This window comes from Oryctolagus cuniculus, chromosome 13, assembly GCF_051225735.1.
Source record: "Oryctolagus cuniculus isolate XC-2025 breed Fujian yellow rabbit chromosome 13, ASM5122573v1, whole genome shotgun sequence".
Classification (NCBI taxonomy): Eukaryota; Metazoa; Chordata; class Mammalia; order Lagomorpha; family Leporidae; genus Oryctolagus; species Oryctolagus cuniculus.
In genome coordinates, this window is record NC_142879.1 from 69,442,022 (window position 1) to 69,461,135 (window position 19,114).

Below are 19,114 nucleotides of genomic sequence, written 5' to 3' on the forward strand. Positions count from 1 at the left end.
CCAGGTGCCAGCAACTCCATCCTGGTCTCCCACGTGGCTGCCAGGGCCTAAGACTTGGGCCATCTTTCACTGCCTTCCCCGGGCGTGTTAGCAGGTGGAAGTGGAGCAGCCAGGATTCAAACCTGGGCACCTGGGGTTCTGGCATCACAGGTGAGGCCTCATCTGCTGTGCCACACCCCAGCCCCTGCTTTTCTCTTGAAGAGTTGCCCATTTTTCATCCCTTGGCCGCCCAAACTGTCTTCTTGCAAGCGACTCTGTTTCCATTACTGAGGTCTCACCTGTTCCCCATTGAAGGCAGCAGGGAAGGTTACCGCAGCCCAGGAAGCACTCAGGAACTTCTCACTGACCGGTGTCACTTCTCTTTCCAGAACCACTCAGGGGGCAGCAGTATCCTGCCCTCATGGGACGAGGGTCCTGGAGCCCTGGCCCTCTTGCCATGTGGAAGATGCTGGGAGCTCCCACTTCACTGACCATTACTCACAGGAGCTTTGCCTGTGACCTCAGCCTCCCAAACAACCCCATCATGCACTCACCGCCTTTCTTCCACTGTTGAAGATACTGCAGTGCAGAGAAGCGGACTAATTCTCCCACCCTCACAGAGCGAGGGCGTGGCAGGGCCAGGACTCAATGCCAGAGTCTGTGACTCAATATTTGCACCCTTCCCTAGACAACCAAGCGGCTTTGTATTTTGCCCTGGGGTTAGAAGATTTAAATTTATTTCATGTGTTAACCTTACACACATTTTAAAAAATAAAAATGAATCACTGTCTTCCATCTGCTGGTTCACTCCCCAGTTGGCCGGAGCTGTGCCGATCCGAAGCCAGGAGCTTCTTCTGGGTCTCCCACACGGGTACAGGGGCCCAAGGACTTGAGCCATCTTCTACTACTTTCCCAGGCCATAGCAGAGAGCTGGATCGGAAGAGGAGCAGCCGGGACTAGAACTGGCGCCCATATGGGATGCCAGTTCTTCAGGCCAGAGCGTTAACCAGCTGCACTACAGCAACGGCCCCCTCAATTCTTTTCTCAATTAACCAAAAAATGTACAAGATCATTCAATAGGTACAAAGCCGTGTGCTCCTGTCCCATTCTCCAGGTTACCTACCCACAGGCTACCACTGTCACAGTTTCTTGTAGCTCATGGACTCTCGATGGCATTTGTCTATTCAAACATGAAAGGTCCTTGTGACGAGTTTACTTTCCCCTGTGACTTTAAGCTGCTTACAAGGAAATTCCCACGTTCGGTTGAACAAACACCAAGTCCCTAGTCTACCTGCAGTCTCTACTTGAACCGCACTTTCTCCTGGAGATCTCGCCCGCCCCTGCCAAGCCTGACCAACCTTTCATGCTCCTGGACCACTGACCCCATCATCCGTCATGCCTGTCAAACAGGGTGGCAAGCACTTCTCTGCACCGTAACTCAAGGCCAAGAGCCGGCACAGTGCCTGGAAACACTGGCTAAATAATGAAACGTAGTACAGCCATGCATCATTGTGGCCAATGACAAACCACATATACGGTGGTGACTGTAAGGCTGCAGCACCTAATGACACTGCAGCTGTCGTAGTTTGCAGAAGTACATGCTATGAGGGTCACACGACGACAAAATTGCCTGATGCCACATTACTCGGGAAGTGTCCCGCCATTCAACGATGCGCCACTGCATTCAAAACCATGCGCTAAATCCTAGGAATGCATCAGCAGCTAAAGCAAGGTGTCTGCCTCACCTTCCTGGCATCTTCATATAGTCTCCCAGAAACAAAAACAAAGAAAACGGGGAGAAAGGAAGAGAATCCCTTCTATTAATTCTATTCTTCATCGCCATTCACTCGGTGATGCAATCGGGAGTCCTCATTTGCATATCTGTTCTTCCTCCTCTGAGGACTGAGCGTTCACAGTCTCTGTTTACAGCCCAAGGCTCCTCGTTCATCTGTGTCTGCCAAACGGTCAAAGGCCGAGGGCTGTACTTGGCCTTGTCATTTGTTCCTTTTCCAGATACCGAATTGACTCTCTAAGTACAACAACCGGGAAGCCTGGCAGGAAACTGGCTGGTGAGGGCGCACCATCTGTTTTTCAAACTTCATTCAGAAAGTTACACGCAGTTTACAAATACAAGTCTCAAAATATCCTCAGAGGCAGCTGTGTTGCTGCTTGGAGGAGTCGGAGGTAAAAAGACGCAGCACTCCGCTGAATGTCAGCTGGGCCTTTTCCCAGCCTGGGGCCGCGCTCGGCGCTGCTGCTGGAGGTGGGGCCCTCTGGGAGCGGTGCTGAGTGAACAGAGCTACAGCCCAGCCTCGCGCCTCCCGAGGGCTCAGAGCCGCAGATGCCGCTCTCCGTGGCCAGCACAGAAGACCTGAGGCAGCCGACTTCTCCAGAGAAAAGGGTGATTTCACTCACTGTTTGGGAGGCTCAAAGTCCAAACGAGGTGGCCCAGGCTCTAGCTCTGGCAGGAGACCCGTGGCATATGGCAGAGCTCATAAACAGGAAAGGTCATATGACAAGACCCTGTCTCCCGAGGATTGGGCCCAACCTAGGGCTCTCAGGACCGTTACCTTCTGAGGGCACGACCCCATGACCTCGGGACCTCCCCTGACCCTTTGACCTTGCCCCCCATTAGGCCCCATCTCATAAAGGTTCTGCCATTTCCCACCAGCGCCAACCTGGGGTGCTGTCCTCTAACGCATGGGCCTTTGGGCTATTCCACATCCCAACTAATGTCCACAGAGAGGGGCCGCCTCCTGCAGTCCGTGCACCTGTGTGGGAAACACGGAAGAAGCTGCTGGCTCCTGGCTTCAGATCGGCCCAGCTCCTGCCGGTGCGGCCATCTGGGGAATGAACCAGTGGAAGATCTCTGTCTCACACATTCTCTCTCTCTCTCTCTCTCTCTCTCTCTCTCTCTCTCTCTCTCCTTCCCCCTCTCCCTCCCTCCCTCTCCTCTCCCCCCATCTCCCCCCTCTCCCTCTCTCCCTTCCTCTCCTTCCTTCTCCCCCCTCCCCCATCCCTCCCTTTCCCCTCTCTCCTTCCCTCTCTCTCCCTCTCTCTGCCTTTCTGTAACTCTGTCTCTCAAATAAATAAATCATAAAAAAGCTGCGTAGTCATTCCTATGCTATAACATCTTTCATACTTAAAATTATTCTTTTTTCAATTTATTATTTTCTTTTTTCAATTTTTTATTTATTTATTTGAAAGTCAGAGTTACACAGAACAATTTTATTTTCATTTTATTTGAAAGGCAGACCAAAAGAGAGAGAGACGTATCCAATTAATCCCCTGGTAGAATTCACTGTCACTGATTCAGCTGATTTCACTCCCCACATGCCTGCAACAGCTGAGGCCGGGCCTGGCTAAAGCCAGGAGCCAGGAACTGCATCTGAGTCTCCAGGTGGATGGTAGGAACCTAAGTCCCTACGCCAGCATCTGCTGTCTCCCAGGTGCGTCTGCAGAAAGCTGGATTGAAGCGGAGGCAGGACTCAATCCCAGGCACTCAGATATGGGATACAGGCATCCTGAGCAGCAGACCTGCTGCAGCATAGTCTGCCCTCAAAAAAAAAAAAAAAAAAAAGCACAATAAATTCTACTCAGCCACTAAGTCCAACTGAACAAGAAACATTCTTTTAAAAGATGTGTTTATTTATTTGAAAGGCAGAGTGACAACGAGTAGGGGTAGAGAGAGGAGAGGGTAGGAGGGAGAGGGGGAGAGAGAGAAATTTTCCATCCACTGGTTCACTCCCCAAGCCATTCCTGCGATAGCCAGGGCTGGGCCAGGCCAAAGCCAGGATCCTGGAACTCCATCCGGGTGTCCCATTTGGATGGTAGCAGCCATTGCTTGCTGTCTCCCAGGCACATTAGCAGGGAGCTGGATTGGAAGTGGAGCAGCCAGGACTCGGGATGCTGATGTCACAGGCGGTGGCGTCACCTGCTGGCCCCAGAGAAACACTGTTCTGTCTTCTCAGCTTTCAAGCCTTTATCTCAGCCTTTGAACTCTAAATACCCTGTCCTGTCTACATAAAGAAGAAATTCTCAAAACTGACGAGTAAACTAAAAACTGTGTCTTTTAAAAATTCTTCGCATGGATTTTTAATCAGCATTTTGACTCCCTCTCCCCAGGGGCCCTCCATGCTCCAGACTTGCACTGGGGGCTGTCTTGTCTTTCCTTCCTGCATTTTATTCTCCATGGGTGTTTCTTTCCCTTTGTGCTTTCATGTCCATCATTTAGGTAGTGTTCCCTCTGTGTGCCTAGCCGTCATTATTTTCCTGCTCCATGAAGTAATTTAGTTCTCTGATTGGCCTTGCTCACACCAACTTCTCATTGCCTCCACTTTTTCACTATGTTCCCCAGCCTCGGCCACACCCCGCTACCTGTCTGCTCACCCAGCTCCTTGGCGCACCTGAGACGGCTTCACCTAGAAGGTTAATCTTTCCACCTCTCTTTTCCCGTCAACCTGTGTAACGCCGATCAGGATCCAAGGCGCTCTCTCTCCCAGGGCGTAAACGTGGAGCCTGCTCGGGAACAGAGCGCTCTGGATTCCAGTCTGGCCTTGTAGAGGAGTTTCTTTGGTTGACCAGATGCTTCATGGGAAAAAGCCAGCCGGGGTGGGCAGGCCCCAGGCTCCTGGCCCGCACCTGGTGGAAGAGCTGAACCCTGGCTTCGCACCCCTCCCCCGCCCCCAGCCGCTCCCTGGTCCTCCTGTCACTTCCGCTTTTCTCTGGTTCACGGAACCCTTGAATGATAATCCCGTTTTATTTTCCTGAACTTCTGAACTCCTCCTTCGTCTCTTGCCCCCGTCATTGGCAATCAGCCCTGGATTCCTTTGTCTACCCTTGGCCTGGCTAAGACTTTAACCCATGGAGAAGCAGGGTGATCAGTTTTCATGGATTCTCAGGGTTTTTTCTCACTTGGGATCCACATTTACGTACCACACAGTGTTTTTCTCTCGCTACTTTCTTTATTCTATTTATTAGAAAATTTATTTGGGGCTGGCATTGTTAGCACAGCTGGTTAATCTGCCATCTGTGATGTCAACATGCCATATAGGCACGGGTTCAAATCCTGGCTGCTCTACTTCCGATCCAGCTCCCTACTAATGCAGCCATTTGGGGAGTGAACCAGTAGCACTAGTGCTCTCTCTCTTTTTTTTTCTGAATGTATACTAGGTTTACTTATTCATTTGAAAGGCACAGAGAGCCAGTACTAGGGCCATCTTCCACTACTTTCCCAGGTGCATGAGCAGGGAGCTGGATCGGAAGTGGAGCATCTGGGATTTGAATTGGCACTTCGAAATGAGATGCTGGCATCTCATGCAGTGGCTTAACCCACTGCGCCACAGCTGGTCCCTCTCCCTCCTTTTAGCTGGGCACTTTCCTCTGTCCCCATGCACAACACCATGTACTTTTTCCTGTGCTGTGGTGTGCCCTCTGTGAGCCCCCCTTGGTGGGGTCCCGTCCACCTCTCCCCGTGCTACTCCATCCTGAGCTAACTGAATGGCCTCGCATTGCCACAAACGACTCAGCCACCACCCTCACCAGCTCCAGGAAGGGGCCTGGTCAGCTCCAGGAGTCCCAGGGTCAAGTGCTTGGTAAAAGCGAGCTTGCAGGCTCTGAGTGCCCCAACTTGACCTCGTATCCTGGTCAGCCTGCTTGCTCTTCAGAGTGGAAGGCTTTTCCACCACATCCCTACCCTGTCAGCCATGGAGTCTCCTGTCTACACCTCAGTTCAGCTGGGTGTTTAACCTGGCATTGCAACGTCTTGGTAGCCACACTCTTTCCACATTATTTTACTTCTCATTTACAAAGTAAAGGTGTTTGCCTCTTGACCTCCTTGGTGTAGAACAATTGCGGAATTAAATCAGAGGCTCCCGTTTTTAGCCCCACTTTTATTTTTTAAGATGCATCATGATGGCCGGTGCCGTGGCTCACTAGGCTAATCCTCTGCCTTGCGGCGCCGAAACACCGGGTTCTAGTCCCTGTCGGGTGCCGGGTTCTGTCCCGGTTGCCCCTCTTCCAGGCCAGCTCTCTGCTGCGGCCCGGGAGTGCAGTGGAGGATGGCCTAAGTCCTTGGGCCCTGCACCCCATGGGAGACCAGGAAAAGCACCTGGCTCCTGCCTTCGGACCAGCGCGATGCGCAGGCTGCTGCAGCCATTGGAGGGTGAACCAACGGCAAAAGGAAGACCTTTCTCTCTGTCTCTCTCTCTCTCACTGTCCACTCTGCCTGTCAAAAAAAAAAAAAAAAAAAAAAAAAAAAAAAAAAAAAAAAAGATGCATCATGAACTCTGCCTCTCTGAAGGTTTCATAAACATACTTTTTCTAGGAACCTAAATTTCACAACATGTTCTTCGGAATCGCGGGCAGGAGACTTCGTAATCTAAATTCTTCTCACAAAATGCCTGCCTTGGAATATTTTTCAGATGACAAATTACCCTTTCCACATTGGGAGTGCTCAGTTCTCTTCAAACCAGCCCACAGCCTGGGTGAGTTCCTGTTCCTTCGGTAAGTTTTGTTTTCCTTCAGGAAGAGAGAGGAAACCAACAATCCTACCACTTTGTACCTCTCACCCTTCTCCGTCACCATGACTTTTACTCTCTGATCCCAGTACGCGCTGCCTTTCTGTGCTCAGTCTGTGCCTAGAGAGGACTCAAAGGAAGAAGAAAAGTGTCCACTGCTAACTCCTGTTAGCATGTTAGTCAGCCAGTCAGCCAACAATATTCACTCAGCAATCCTCATGGCAGTTATCACAAATGTCACCGTGGGAAGCTCCTACAGAGCCAAGGCATGGATCAATGAGTTCTCAGGGAGCACCCTTGCTTCAAAGGCAAACGCAGGGCCATCTCTGGGTCGTCCGCCCACAGTATACGGCATGCATGGTGTTAGGAGAGAAAACCTTTACCTCTACCCTCTCAAGTTGCATACCTGGGTGCCTGCAAATAAAACTAACAAAAGGCAGATAAGCTAAAAGACACACATGTTTTACTAATTTTTTACATGCAGAGGAATTCATAGAAACAAAGTGAAACTCGCCTAGGATATATAAAGAACTAACAGGCGAGAAAGCTTATTTTATTTTCACAAGGTCTGTTTATGCAGACTCATCTTGGTGCCAGCTCTGTATCTCCAGTGCTAAGAGTTGCTCTCCTCTTCCTGGTATGTTAGAGGGAGGTGCTTTCACAAAGAGAAATTTGTGCTCTGCTTTTAGGCAGATAAGGGGAGAACACAGACTGTCCCTGCATCCGGTGATTCTCAGTTGCTTTCAGCCCAACATAACTTTTATGCCAAAAAAAAAAAAAATAGCATTTTTTGGGTGTAGCTTGGCCTGATCATCCTTTAAGGAACCATGAAAGATTTACCACTTTCTATTTTTTAAAAAAATATTTATTTATTTGAAAGACTGAGTTATAGACTGAGAGGGAAAGAAAAAGAGAATCTTCCATCTGCTGGTTCACTCCCCAGGGCTGGGCCAGGCTGAGGCCAGGATCCTGGAACTCCATTTGGGTTTCCCACATAGGTCAGTGGCCCAGGCACTTGGCCCATCTTCCGCTGCTCTCCCTGGCTTATTAGCAGGGAGCTGGATCAGAAGTAGAGCAAGTGCTAGATATGGGATGCAGGCGTCACGGTGTCACAGGCAGCAGCTTCACCCAGGGCGCCGCAGCGCCGGCCCCTTACACTTTCTCAAGGCTCCTTTCTTGGGTAGTGCTCTTCCACTCTCCTTCCCATTTGTCTGCTGAGTGCACTGTGGCTCCGGGAGGTCCCTCCTTGTCCTTCAGCAGCCTGACCGTCAGAAGTTACCCTGTGCAGCTAGCTCTAGAACCTTCTACTCCTCCTCCCAACTCACTCCCGCCAAGTCACCAGCAGAGCTCTGCTTTTACACCTATGGGCTCCTTCCCTGCAGAGCAGGGACCTCCTAGTGTCCGCTCCAGGACTTCTCCCTGTAAGGAAGAATGACACACACAGAAACAGGACAGGTGTGTGGCAGGTGAGCTGAGACACACGCATCCCATCTTAGAGAGCCTGGGTTCAGCACCTGATTCTAGCCTCCTGCGAGGCAACAGATGAAAGCTTAACTGGTTGGGTCCTGCCACCCATGTAGGAGATCTAGACTGGGTTTCGGGTTTCTGGTTCCTGGCTTTGGCCTTGCCCAGCCCCAGCCGCTGCGAATGAAACTGCGGATCCGAGTGCTCTCTCCCTCTCGCTCTTCCTCTCAAGCAAATCGATAGAAATGAAATCGACAGAAGCAAGGCGAGGCCTAAAGGAATCATGACCCTGGTGGCCAGTGGCTAGAACCCACACCCTCTGCTCTGCAGGTCCTCATGTCCTGAGGCTCAACCCCAGGCTGTTTTGGGGACCTCCTCCTGTTTTAGGTCTCAGTGTTCTACAGCGTCTAAGCCACAGTCCCACCGTCATTGCCCCAGGGAGAGCTCAGCTGAGACTCCTGCTGACTCCAGTACACCTAAGATTTTCCCCCTGGACCAGCATTGTGCTACAGCAGGTTAAGCAGCCGCCTGCAACGCTGGCATCCCAAATGGGCACGAGTTCCTGTCCCAGCTGCTCCACTTCTAATCCAGCCCCCTGCTCATGCACCTGGGAAAAGCAGCAGAAGATGACCCATATGCTTGGGCCCCTGCTACCCACATGGGAGATCCAGATCCAGATAGAGTTCCAGGCTTCTGGCTTTGGCCTGGCCCAGCCCTGGTTGTTGCAACCATTTGGGGAGTGAATTAATGGATGGAAGATCTCCCTTTCTTTTTCTGCTTAACTCTGCCTTTCAAATAAATAAAGTAAGTATTTTTCCCCAAATACTCCAATAGGGAGAAAATTCGGGTACTTCTGGGCAGAAGTGAACTGAGGATCTGCAGAGTCCAGGTGTGTAGAGTTAGAATAGCCCTAGGGCAGGAATTTCCCTCCCCCCACCCCACCCCCACACACACTGGGGCAGGCTGCAGGGTGGGAGATGCCGTTATGATGGTGGCAGAAGGCTGATTATGGTCCACAGAGCTGGCTTAGGGTGTGCCTCAAACACCAACCGCGTTCTCTCAAAGGCTCTCCTCGTCTCTGTTTTCTTTTGCCAACAATCCTTCACAGTACCCAGATTTCACAACGTTATTTGAATGGAATTACACTGGAACAGCTTATGTTATATGATTAATTAGAGTCAGTTTGACTAGAGTGACTAAGAGGTCAATCCCGTTGGTGTAACCTTCTGCCCTTGTCAGGAAGTGGTTACATAATGCACCTGAGGCCTGGTACAGACTGTTGGCCTTTTCATTTCCAGCTTGGGAGCAATTTACTTAAACTTTGCTTTAAAACTATTATGAAGGAGGGGTTGGGATTGTGGTGTACCGGGTTAAGCTGCTGTCTGCAATGTCAGCATCCCAGATGGGCTCTGGTTCTTGTGCCAGCTGCTCCATTTCCAATCCGGCTCCCTGCTAATGGCCTGGGAAAAGTGGCAGAGGATGGCCAAAGTGTTTGCTTCTAACTCCTGACTTCTGCCTGGCCTGGCTGCAGTGATAGCTCAAGTAACTGGGTTCCTACCACCCACATGGGAGACCTACATTGCTTTCCTGGCTCCAGGCTTCAGCCCTAGCCATTGCAAGCATTTGAGGGATGAGCCAGCAGATGAGCACCGTCTCTCTGCATCTGTCTCTCAAACAAGCAAAATTTTAAAGAATTAGAAGGATAACACTGAGAGTATTATTCAACTATAAAAGGCACATGGCGGGGCCAGCACTGTGGCATAGTGAGCAGAGACTCGGAGGAAGCTCCTGGCCGCTCCTGGCTTTGGATTGGCTCAGCTCCAGCTGTTTTGGCCATTTGGGGAGTGAGCCAGCAGATGGAAGACCTTTCTCTTTCTCTCTCCCTCTCTGTCTGTAGGTCTCTCTCTCAAATAAATAATAAAAATCTTTAAAAAAAAAAAAGGCACATAGGACTGATGTATGCTACAACACAGATGAACTTGCGAACACTGTACGAAGCGAAAGAAGCCAGATACAAAGTCACATATTGCTGATGTCACATACATGACATGTGTCAAATAGGTGAATCCTTGTGACACAGCACAGATGGTGGCTGCCAGGGGCTGCGGGAGGGAGGATGGAGAGTGACTGCTCACGGCGGGGGGATTCCCTTTTGGATGATGACAATATTTTGGAATTAGATACGAGGTTACACAACACTGAGAAAGTACCACTGAATCATACACTTTCAAATAGTTAATTTTTCTGTTGTCTGAATTTTATTTCGATTAAAGTAGAGAGAGAGGAAGAGAGACAGAGGAAGCAAGAGCACACCCCAGGTCTGTGGAGTCCCATTTGGCCTACATGATGGACACCCCATCAGTCCCTGTATCACAGACCAGACGGCACACAGCTTGGCCTAGGTCACTGAATCGGCCAGAATCCTGGCTTCCTGACTTCAGTTACACTCCTCCCCGCCCCACTGTGTTAACCAATGAAACACTGCCATGCTCCTTGAGTTCATGTCTTCAGTAGAACATAATGAGTGCCTACCGCATGCCACACACTACAACCTATTTCATTTCAGGTCACGGCCATGCTTACACAGCCCCTGTTTCCTGGGTACTGAATATAATTATCATATCAATCCTTTGAAACAATTCATTCTAATTTTTTAAACAATTTATTTTATTTATTTGAAAAGCAGAGTGATGGGGAGTGGGGAGTAGAGAGAGACAGAGAGACAGAGAGAGAGAGAGAGAAAGGAAATCTTCCATCTGCTGGTTCACTCCCCAAATGCCTGAAATAGTCAGCCAATGCTGGGTGGGCCAGGCCAGACCAAAACCAGGAGCCTAGAACTCCAGTTGGGTCTCCCACATAGGTGGCAGGGGCCTAAGCACTTGGGCTATCTTCCACTGCTTTTCCAGGTGCATTAACAGAGAATTGGATCCAAAGTGGAGTAGCTGGGACTCGAACTGGTGCTCATATGGGATGCCGGCATCGCAGGCTTATTAACCAGCTATGCCACAATGCCGGCCCCCTAATTTTGGTCTTAAGTTTTTTATTTGACTTTTAATAGGCCCAGTGGCTTGTGATCTGAAATTGTTGTCCAATGCCCTGAAGAGTTTTTTGCTATTGTTTTTGTTTTGACTTTAGCCAAAAGACAAGATTAAAAGGATGTTTGACAAATGTGCAAAGTTTCTGCGAATCCCAAAAGGCTAAATGAAGTGTCTCTGAGCTCAGAGAGGGTCAGCAGCTGCAGTGCAGCTCAAGGCCACACACACACGTGTTCACCAAGGACCCACAGTGTTCAAGGCCTGCTGTCCGACAGGAGGGCAGGGAGGCCACGGTGAACCCAGACATCTGCCACTCTTGGGAAGGGTGTGGGTGCAGGAAAGGACAAAGCAGAGGATCCTGAGCCCAGAGTTGCGACGTAGCTGGTAAAGCCGCCACCTGCAGCACCGGCATCTCATGTGAGTGCTAGTTTGAGTCCCAGCTGCTCCACTTCCAATCCAACCCTCTGTTAATTTGCCTGGGAAAAGCAGCAGAAGATGGCCCAAGTGGCTGGGCCCCGTCTACCCATGTGGGAGACCTGGAAGAAGCTCCTTGCTCCTGGCTTTGGCCTGGCTCAGCCCTGGCCATTGTGGCCATCTGGGAAGTAAACCAACAGATGGAAGATCTCTCTCTCTCTCTGTCTCTCCCCTCTCTCTCTCTAACTCTGATTTTCAAACAAAGAAATCTTAAAAATAAAAAAAAGCAGAAGATCCTAAGCATCACAGAGGGTCTAGTCTTCAGTACCTCTCCCTAGGGAGCCTCATTTGATATGTGGGGAGGAGGAGGAGGAAACTGGGGAGATGGTGACTGGAGGGTTCCGGCACAGGGAGCAACATACACACATGTGGGGTGGGGGAAACTGCTGGGGAGCACTCTCCAGTCTGCGCTGCGCAGATTTGGAACGAGGGTGACTCTCCTGATGCGAGAGGCGGCGCTTCCACTGTTTATTTCAGTTCTGGTCTGCAGCCCACTTCCCATCCACTCAACACTGAGGTGCTTGTCTGAGCGAACCTGTGGCCTGGTGCCTTCTGCCACTAAATTTAAGCAGGGTCCCTGCCCCTCAAAACCCCTGCATACTTGAGTTTTATGCTTCTTAGGTAATCCTTACATTATTTTTGTTCTTTTAAAAGTTTACTTATTTTTACAAAAATTATTTTTGCAAAAGCCAAAGACTGTTATTCTATGATGAAAGTTCAAGACTTTTTTTTAAAAGATTTATTTATTTATTGAAAGTCAGAGTTACACAGAGAGGAGAGGCAGAGAGAGAGAGAGAGGTCTTCCATCTGCTGGTTCACTCCCCAAATGGCTTCTTCCAGGTCTCCCATGCTGGTGCAGGGGCCCAAGGACTTGGACCATCTTCCACTGCTTTCCTAGGCCATAGCAGAGAGCTGGATCGGAAGTGGAGCAGCCGAGACTCAAACCAGAGCCCATATGAGATGCCAGCACTGCAGGCAGCAGCTTTACCCGCTACACCACAGTGCCAGCACCAGGTTTAAAAGTTAAGTACGCTTGGGGCCAGTGTGGTGGTACAGTGGGTTAAGCCACTGCTTACAACAACCACATCCCCTATTGGGGAGCCAGTTTGAATCACGGCTACTTTGCTTCTAATCCAGCTTCCTTCCAATGAATCCTAGGAGGCAGTAAATGATGGTTCAAGTGCTTTGGGCACCCACATGGGAGACCCACATGGAATTCTGGATTCCTCGTTTTGGCCAATCCTATTCCTGGCTGTTGAGGACATTTAGGAAATGAACCAGTGGATGGAAGATTTCTGTTTCTCTCTCCTCTCCTCTCCTCTCCTCTCCTCTCCTCTCCTCTCCTCTCCTCTCCTCTCCTCTCCTCACTTCTCTTGGTTACTCTGCCTTTCAAGTAGATAAAAATAAATAAAAAGTAAACATAAAAAATCAAAGTACACTTGAGAAAAATGACATAACTTAAAATAACCCTAGGGGCCGGTGCTGTGGCTCAGTGGGTTAAAGCCCTGGCCTGAAGCGCCTGTATCCCATATGGGTGCCGGTTCTAGTCCTGGCTGCTCCTCTTCCAATCCAGTTCTCTGCTGTGGCCTGGGAAAACAGTAGAAGATGGCTCAAATCCTTGGGCCTCTGCACCCACATGGGAGACCCGAAAGAAGCTCCTGGCTCCTGGCTTCGGATTGGTGCATCTCTGGCCATTGTGGCCATCTGGGGAGTGAACCAGCAGATGGAAGGAGGACCTCTCTCTCTGTCTCTACCTCTCTCTGTAACTTTGTCTTTCAAATAAATAAAATAAATCTTAAAAAAAAAACCCTATATACATCAATCCAATAAAAAGCAAGTAAATAGGACTTTACCAAAATTTAGAATTTTTTGCTTCCAGAGATACTAAGCAGAAAGCGAAAAGATGATTCACAGACTGGGGGAAAAGGATTTGCAAGTCTGATAAGGGTCTAAAAGGTAGATAATCCAGTTAGACAGGAGGTAGGGCATCTGAATAGACGTTTATTCAAAGAAGATATACAAACACCTGAAAAGGTGCTCAACATCATTATCAACTTGGGAAATGCAAATCAGAGCCACAGTGCAATACCACTAGATGCTCAGTCAGAACCAAAAAGACAGATAATAGCAAATGTTGGGGAGGATATGGAGAAATTAGAACCCTTCTACATTGTTGGTGGGAATATAAAACAGCATAGCCATGCTGGGAAATAGTATGACAGTGCCTAAAATTTAACATAGCATTAGCATATGACCCAGAAAGTCTACTCCTGGGTAGACACCCAAGAGAAATGAAAGCCATGTCCACACCAAAAGCTGTACATGAATGTTCACAGCAGCTTTAGTCAAAACAGCTCAAAGATGGGAACAACACAAACACTCAGCAGCTGGATGGAGAGATTAGCAAAACAAGAAGAGCTCTCTCTCTATAGAGAGATAGATAGGTAGGAAGACAGATTATAGATAGCTAGATATAGATAGATTTGGTAGGTAGATATAAAGATAGATACATCCTATAGATAGATAATAGGTAGATATAGATACATGATATAAATATAGATAGTAAGTAGATAGGTATAGATATGATACAGATAGATTAATAAGATGATAGAGATCCACACATTGGAATATTACTCAGCCACAAAACAGAATGAAGTGCTGATTCACGCCACAACAACGGACAAACCCTGCAAAGCGAGAGGAGCCGGTCACAGAAGGTCACACGTTGCAATGCCTTTCCTAGGAAGCATGGAACATAGGCAAATTCCCTGAGCCCGAGAGTAGCACAGAGGTTGCCTGGGGCTGAGGGTGAGCGGCTGGGAGAGTGACTGTTCACGCACACAGAGTTCCTTTTTGGAACAACAAAAATGTCCTGGAATTAGAGAATGGGATGGTAGCACAACCTTGTGAGTGTACTAAAACCACTGAATAGTGCATTTGTAAAGGGCAAATTTTATATGTGCCTTCTATCTAAAAAAGAATCCTCAGGAATAAATGACCTGGAATAGCCACTTTTCTGTTCAAACATTTGCACACAGTAACGGGGAAGAGAGCAGGGCTGACACAGCAGGAGGTCACAGCAATCGGACAGCCGTCCACTTACTCTGCACTGCCCTGCTTGAGAAGGCGAGCATCAGGGAGCATCCCCAGGAGGGCTCCCAGCTGGGAGCAGGTGTCTTTGAACCTGGCTGGGATAATTACACACCTTCGTTTCACAGCGAAGAAAAGAGTTAGCCACTCGATCACCTCAAAGGGGACCTGATTTTTGGATTGCTAATGGACTTGGGATCCAGAGAAATTCTTGAGAGCGAAACGCCAGCAGGCTGTGGCAGGCAGGGAGTTCTCCTGGAAGAACTCATCTGGATCATGTCATGCCATCCTCCCTCCTACCCACCCAGTGCAGACCCACAGTCAGCTCCGCGTGCAGAAAGGCCTTTGACGATGACCATGGCTCAGGGTACAATTATGCAGCGCTGATAAAGCACCACCGTGATGAGCAGGTAGAATCAGGGAGGCATCCGGGAGGGACTCTTTCAGGGTAGATTGGGTAGGAACGCATACTTCAGGTTTGTTAAATGGCAGCCACAATCCCAGCAGCTCTGCTTCCTGTGTCTGGGGGAGGAAAGCTGGCCCAAAGCCGAGTCAGGACAAGAGGTGCAGAGAAGGCCTGCACGCAGACAACGTGGGAAGTTTGCAAACGGGGGTGAGATGGGAAGTAAAGTAGTCTCTGGATACAGAGTTTGAGAAGCAGTTGCTGCTAAGATCCATCGTTTATAGATTCCTTCAAAAAATGGCTAACACTCCACAGCCTCATGCTGTAGACACCCAGAGGTGACCACTGGACTAGAACTCAGAGCAAGAAAGAGACACAAGACTAGGAGCTGACACTGGCACAGCATCGTTTCTGATCCAGCGCCCTGCTAATGCACCTGGGAAAGCAGCAGATGGTGATGGTTCAAGTGCTTGGGCCCCTGCTGCCCATGAGGGACACCCAGATGGAGATCCTGGCTCCTGGCTTTGGCCTGGCCCAGCACTCGCCATTGTAGGCTTTTGAGAGTGAACCCGTGAACCCGTGAATACAATCTCTCTCTCTCTGTCTCTCTCTCTCTTTCTCTGTGTGTGTGTGTGCGCACGCACGCGTGTGTGTATTTCACTCTGCCTCTTGATAAAGAAGTAAAAAAAAAACCTTTAAAGGAAATACTGAAATTGGTCACTTTTAGTGGGTTTTATCTTGTATAACAGAGACCATCTTAATCCTAACTTATTGCCATTTAAATCTTTCTGCAAAAGCTCCTCTCTAACAGCCATTAAATTCACCCAACTGTGCCTTTTACTCCTTTCCATATTTCCCTGTAACTTCCTGGTGACTTTTCAGGGTTTATTTGGAGCCCCTTCCGTGACAGGTTCTCAGAGTTTGTGCTCTCCAACATGTAGCCATCAGCCCCATGTGGCCACTGGAGATACGGCTCCAGTCTGAGATGCACCCTGGGTGTAACATAGGAGGATACTTCAAAACATTCATGGAAAATGAAATTAAAAGATAATGAAGGGGATGGCACTGTGGTTTAGTAGGTAAAGCCACTGCCTGGGATTCTGGCATCTCATATGGGCACCGGTTTGAACCCTTGCACCCAAGTGGGAAACCCAGAAGAAGCTCCTGGCTCCTGGCTTCAGCCTGGTACAGCCCTGACCATTGTGGCCATTTGGGGAGTGAACAGTGGATGGATGATCTCTCTCTCTCGGTCTCTTCCTCTGTCTCTGTAACCCTGCCTTTAAAATAAATATTTTTTAAAAAAGAAAAGATAATGCACATTTTCCACAAACATCTTGAGGTCCCTTCATAGGTACCATATTTCAAAGACTTAGTGAGACATTTAGAATAATTAAAAAATATTTTGGCTACATGCTGAAACATACTTTGAGTATATGGGGTTAAATCAAAATTTATTTCATTGATTCCTTTTTACTTTTCTAACATGGCTACTAAAAACTTAAAAGTGCAGCTATGACTATATTGTGCTTCTATTTGATAAAGCCATTTTGAACCCTCCGTACCTTAAAAGTGCATGAGAAATCTCTTAGAGGAGACTGTAGCAGGCAGGATTTTCAAACAAATATACCCACAGAACCACTTTGCATATAACCTCTTGCGCTAGTTATCTATTTAACTTACTTATGTCCATTAACTCCCTCGGTGTACATGGAGTCCCCTTTAGGGAATGGTCTCAGTGCTGCCAGAAGTTTGTTTACCCAGGAACTTCATTTATGGATGCAAAGCAGTTGAGGCCATGCAAGGATGTGGCTCATTCTTCTAACAGTTTCAATGCAGTCAAGATTCGCAGGAGCATCTTTCGTAGAGATGCTTAACGTGCAGTGGCTTTAGCAAAACCAAAGTGAAAGTTCATTTGATCATTTCACCATATCACCTAGGTTCATAGAATTTGAGACGGAAGGTGTCTAATCCAATACCCCAAGTCTTATTTTTTAAACTATTGATTAATTAATTTGAGAGGCAGAAAGACAAGAGGGAAAGTGCTCCCATCTGCTGGTTCACTTCCAGGCATGACTGAGCCAGAAGCCAGAAGCCAAGAGCCAAAAACTCACTGCAGGTCTCCCACATGCGTGCCAGGAACCCAGTGACATGAGCCACTGCTGCTGCCTCCCAGGGACTGCACTAGCAAGGAGCTGGAGTCAGGACCTGGAGCCAGGTATTGAATCTACGCACTCTGATGTGAGATACAAACATCTTCACCACTAGGCTCGATGTCAACCTCCTACCCCTAAGTCACACTTGAAAAAAAAACTACATATATATACACATATATATATAGTTATTTACTTTATTTATTTGAAAGGCAGAGTGACAGAGAGAGGAGAGGCAGAGAGAAAGAGATCCTCCATCCATGGGTTCACTCTTCAAATACTATGATGGCCCTGGGCTGAGCCAGGCCAAAGCCAGGAGCCTGGAACTCCAGCCGGGTCTCCCACATGGGTGGCAGGGGCCCAAGGTCTTGGGCTGTCTTTTGCTGCTTTCCCAGTTGCATAAGCAGGGAGCTGTATTGGAAGCAGAGCAGCTGGGACTCAAACCGGCACTCTGATGTGGGATGCCGGCATCACAGGAGACAGTTTAACCTGCTGTGCCATAATACTGCCCCTAAGTCATCCTTTTGACAAAGCACCTCTCAATCGCTGACAATATGCCAACATTTGCCTGGTGCAGGCAGGGAATATCGCTATCTGCTATAGCAATATCTGGACTATTATGTCTGAGCGTTTGCAAGTCTGCACCTCCCAGAGAGAGTACAACATAGAGAAGCATATACCGGCTCCTCCCCAATGCTGCGCATCCTCAGAGGGGCGGTCCCAGGGCAGGGAGCATGACCATGGGTTCAGCTCTGGTTCTGCAGTGGTGCCTGGCACCCCGCAGTCCTGAATGGAAGATGCTGGCTATCTGCTAATGCCTACCTTTTGCAGGGTACTGGTGAGTAGCTCCTCCTAGCCTGGATCTTACCTCTGCCTCCAGCAATGAGGATTCTGATTCAGAGCGTTAGGATATGCTGCCTCCTACTGGCAAGAGTGAGACACTGCACAAAATCCCCAGGAAGAATGTAATTCAGGGTTTCTCAATTTAGGCTCTTTTTAAGGTGGGCAGCGGAAGACTATTTTATATGTAGCTTCAGTTCCCAAACTGAAAAGCCATTATAAGTCATGCAAATGACAAACGACAGAGAGCAACCAGGCCTTAAATGCTAAGAGGTGCTTTCAATGGAGATCCTGCAAGGAACAGGCGTTACCTTTGTTCTCAGGGTTGTGCCCCTTGGGTATTCCTTGCAATAAATCTTGTAGTCACAATGAGCACCTCTCTACTCAGCTGTCTATACTGCCCTCCACCGGCCTCTATGAAACTACTCATTTCTCTTATTTGCCCTACACAGGTTTCTATCTTTTCCCACCTAAATTACAAGAGGATGTCTGGGGTCGGTGCTGTGGCGTAGCGGGTAAAGCCACCACCTGCGGTGCCAGCATCCCCTATGGGCGCCGGTTCAAGTCCCGGCTGCTCCACTTCCAACCCAGCTCTCTGCTAATGGCCTACGAAAGTAGTGGAAGATGGCTCAAGTCCTTGAGCTCCTGCACCCTCGTGGGAGACTCTGGCTCCTGGCTTCAGATTGGCCCAGCTCCAGCCGCTGCGGCCATCTGGGGAGTGAACCACCAGAGGATGGAAGATTCTCTCTCTTTCTTTCTCTCTGCCTCTCTGTAACTCTGCCTTTCAAATAAATATTTTTTTTAAAAAAAAGAAGATGTCTACATTAGCATTCTGCCCTTGGACAGTTTCTGTTTATGAAATCATACCACTTCCAAAACTTCCAGTGTCCCCTTCTCTGAACACCCTTCCTTGCTGTATCCCCCACCTCCCCCCAGGAAGAACCAGCCCCTCTCTGCTCTGGGCAGCCACACACAACCTGTTCTGAACTCCGAGACAGCCATGGTGGCCCTGTTTGTGGCTGTCTGCTCCACTCCCTAGGGCCGCAACATGTTGAGGACAGAAGACCGTGTCTTACACACTGTGCAATAATACACTGGTTTATAGCCCTTGAACGTGAGAATCTGCTCAGTGTTGCTGGAAGAATCGTCTCAACTAAGATG

General features: G+C 48.8%; 1 long non-coding RNA gene across 1 annotated transcript; it reads left to right on the forward strand.

Annotated features, from left to right (window-relative positions):
* The first annotated feature begins 6,339 nt into the window (after positions 1 to 6,339).
* LOC149122649 (uncharacterized) lies at positions 6,340 to 18,764 on the forward strand. The gene is made up of 2 exons (XR_016219118.1): positions 6,340 to 6,483; positions 18,406 to 18,764. It is a non-coding gene; the product is annotated as an uncharacterized LOC149122649 (long non-coding RNA).
* The last annotated feature ends 350 nt before the right edge of the window (positions 18,765 to 19,114 follow it).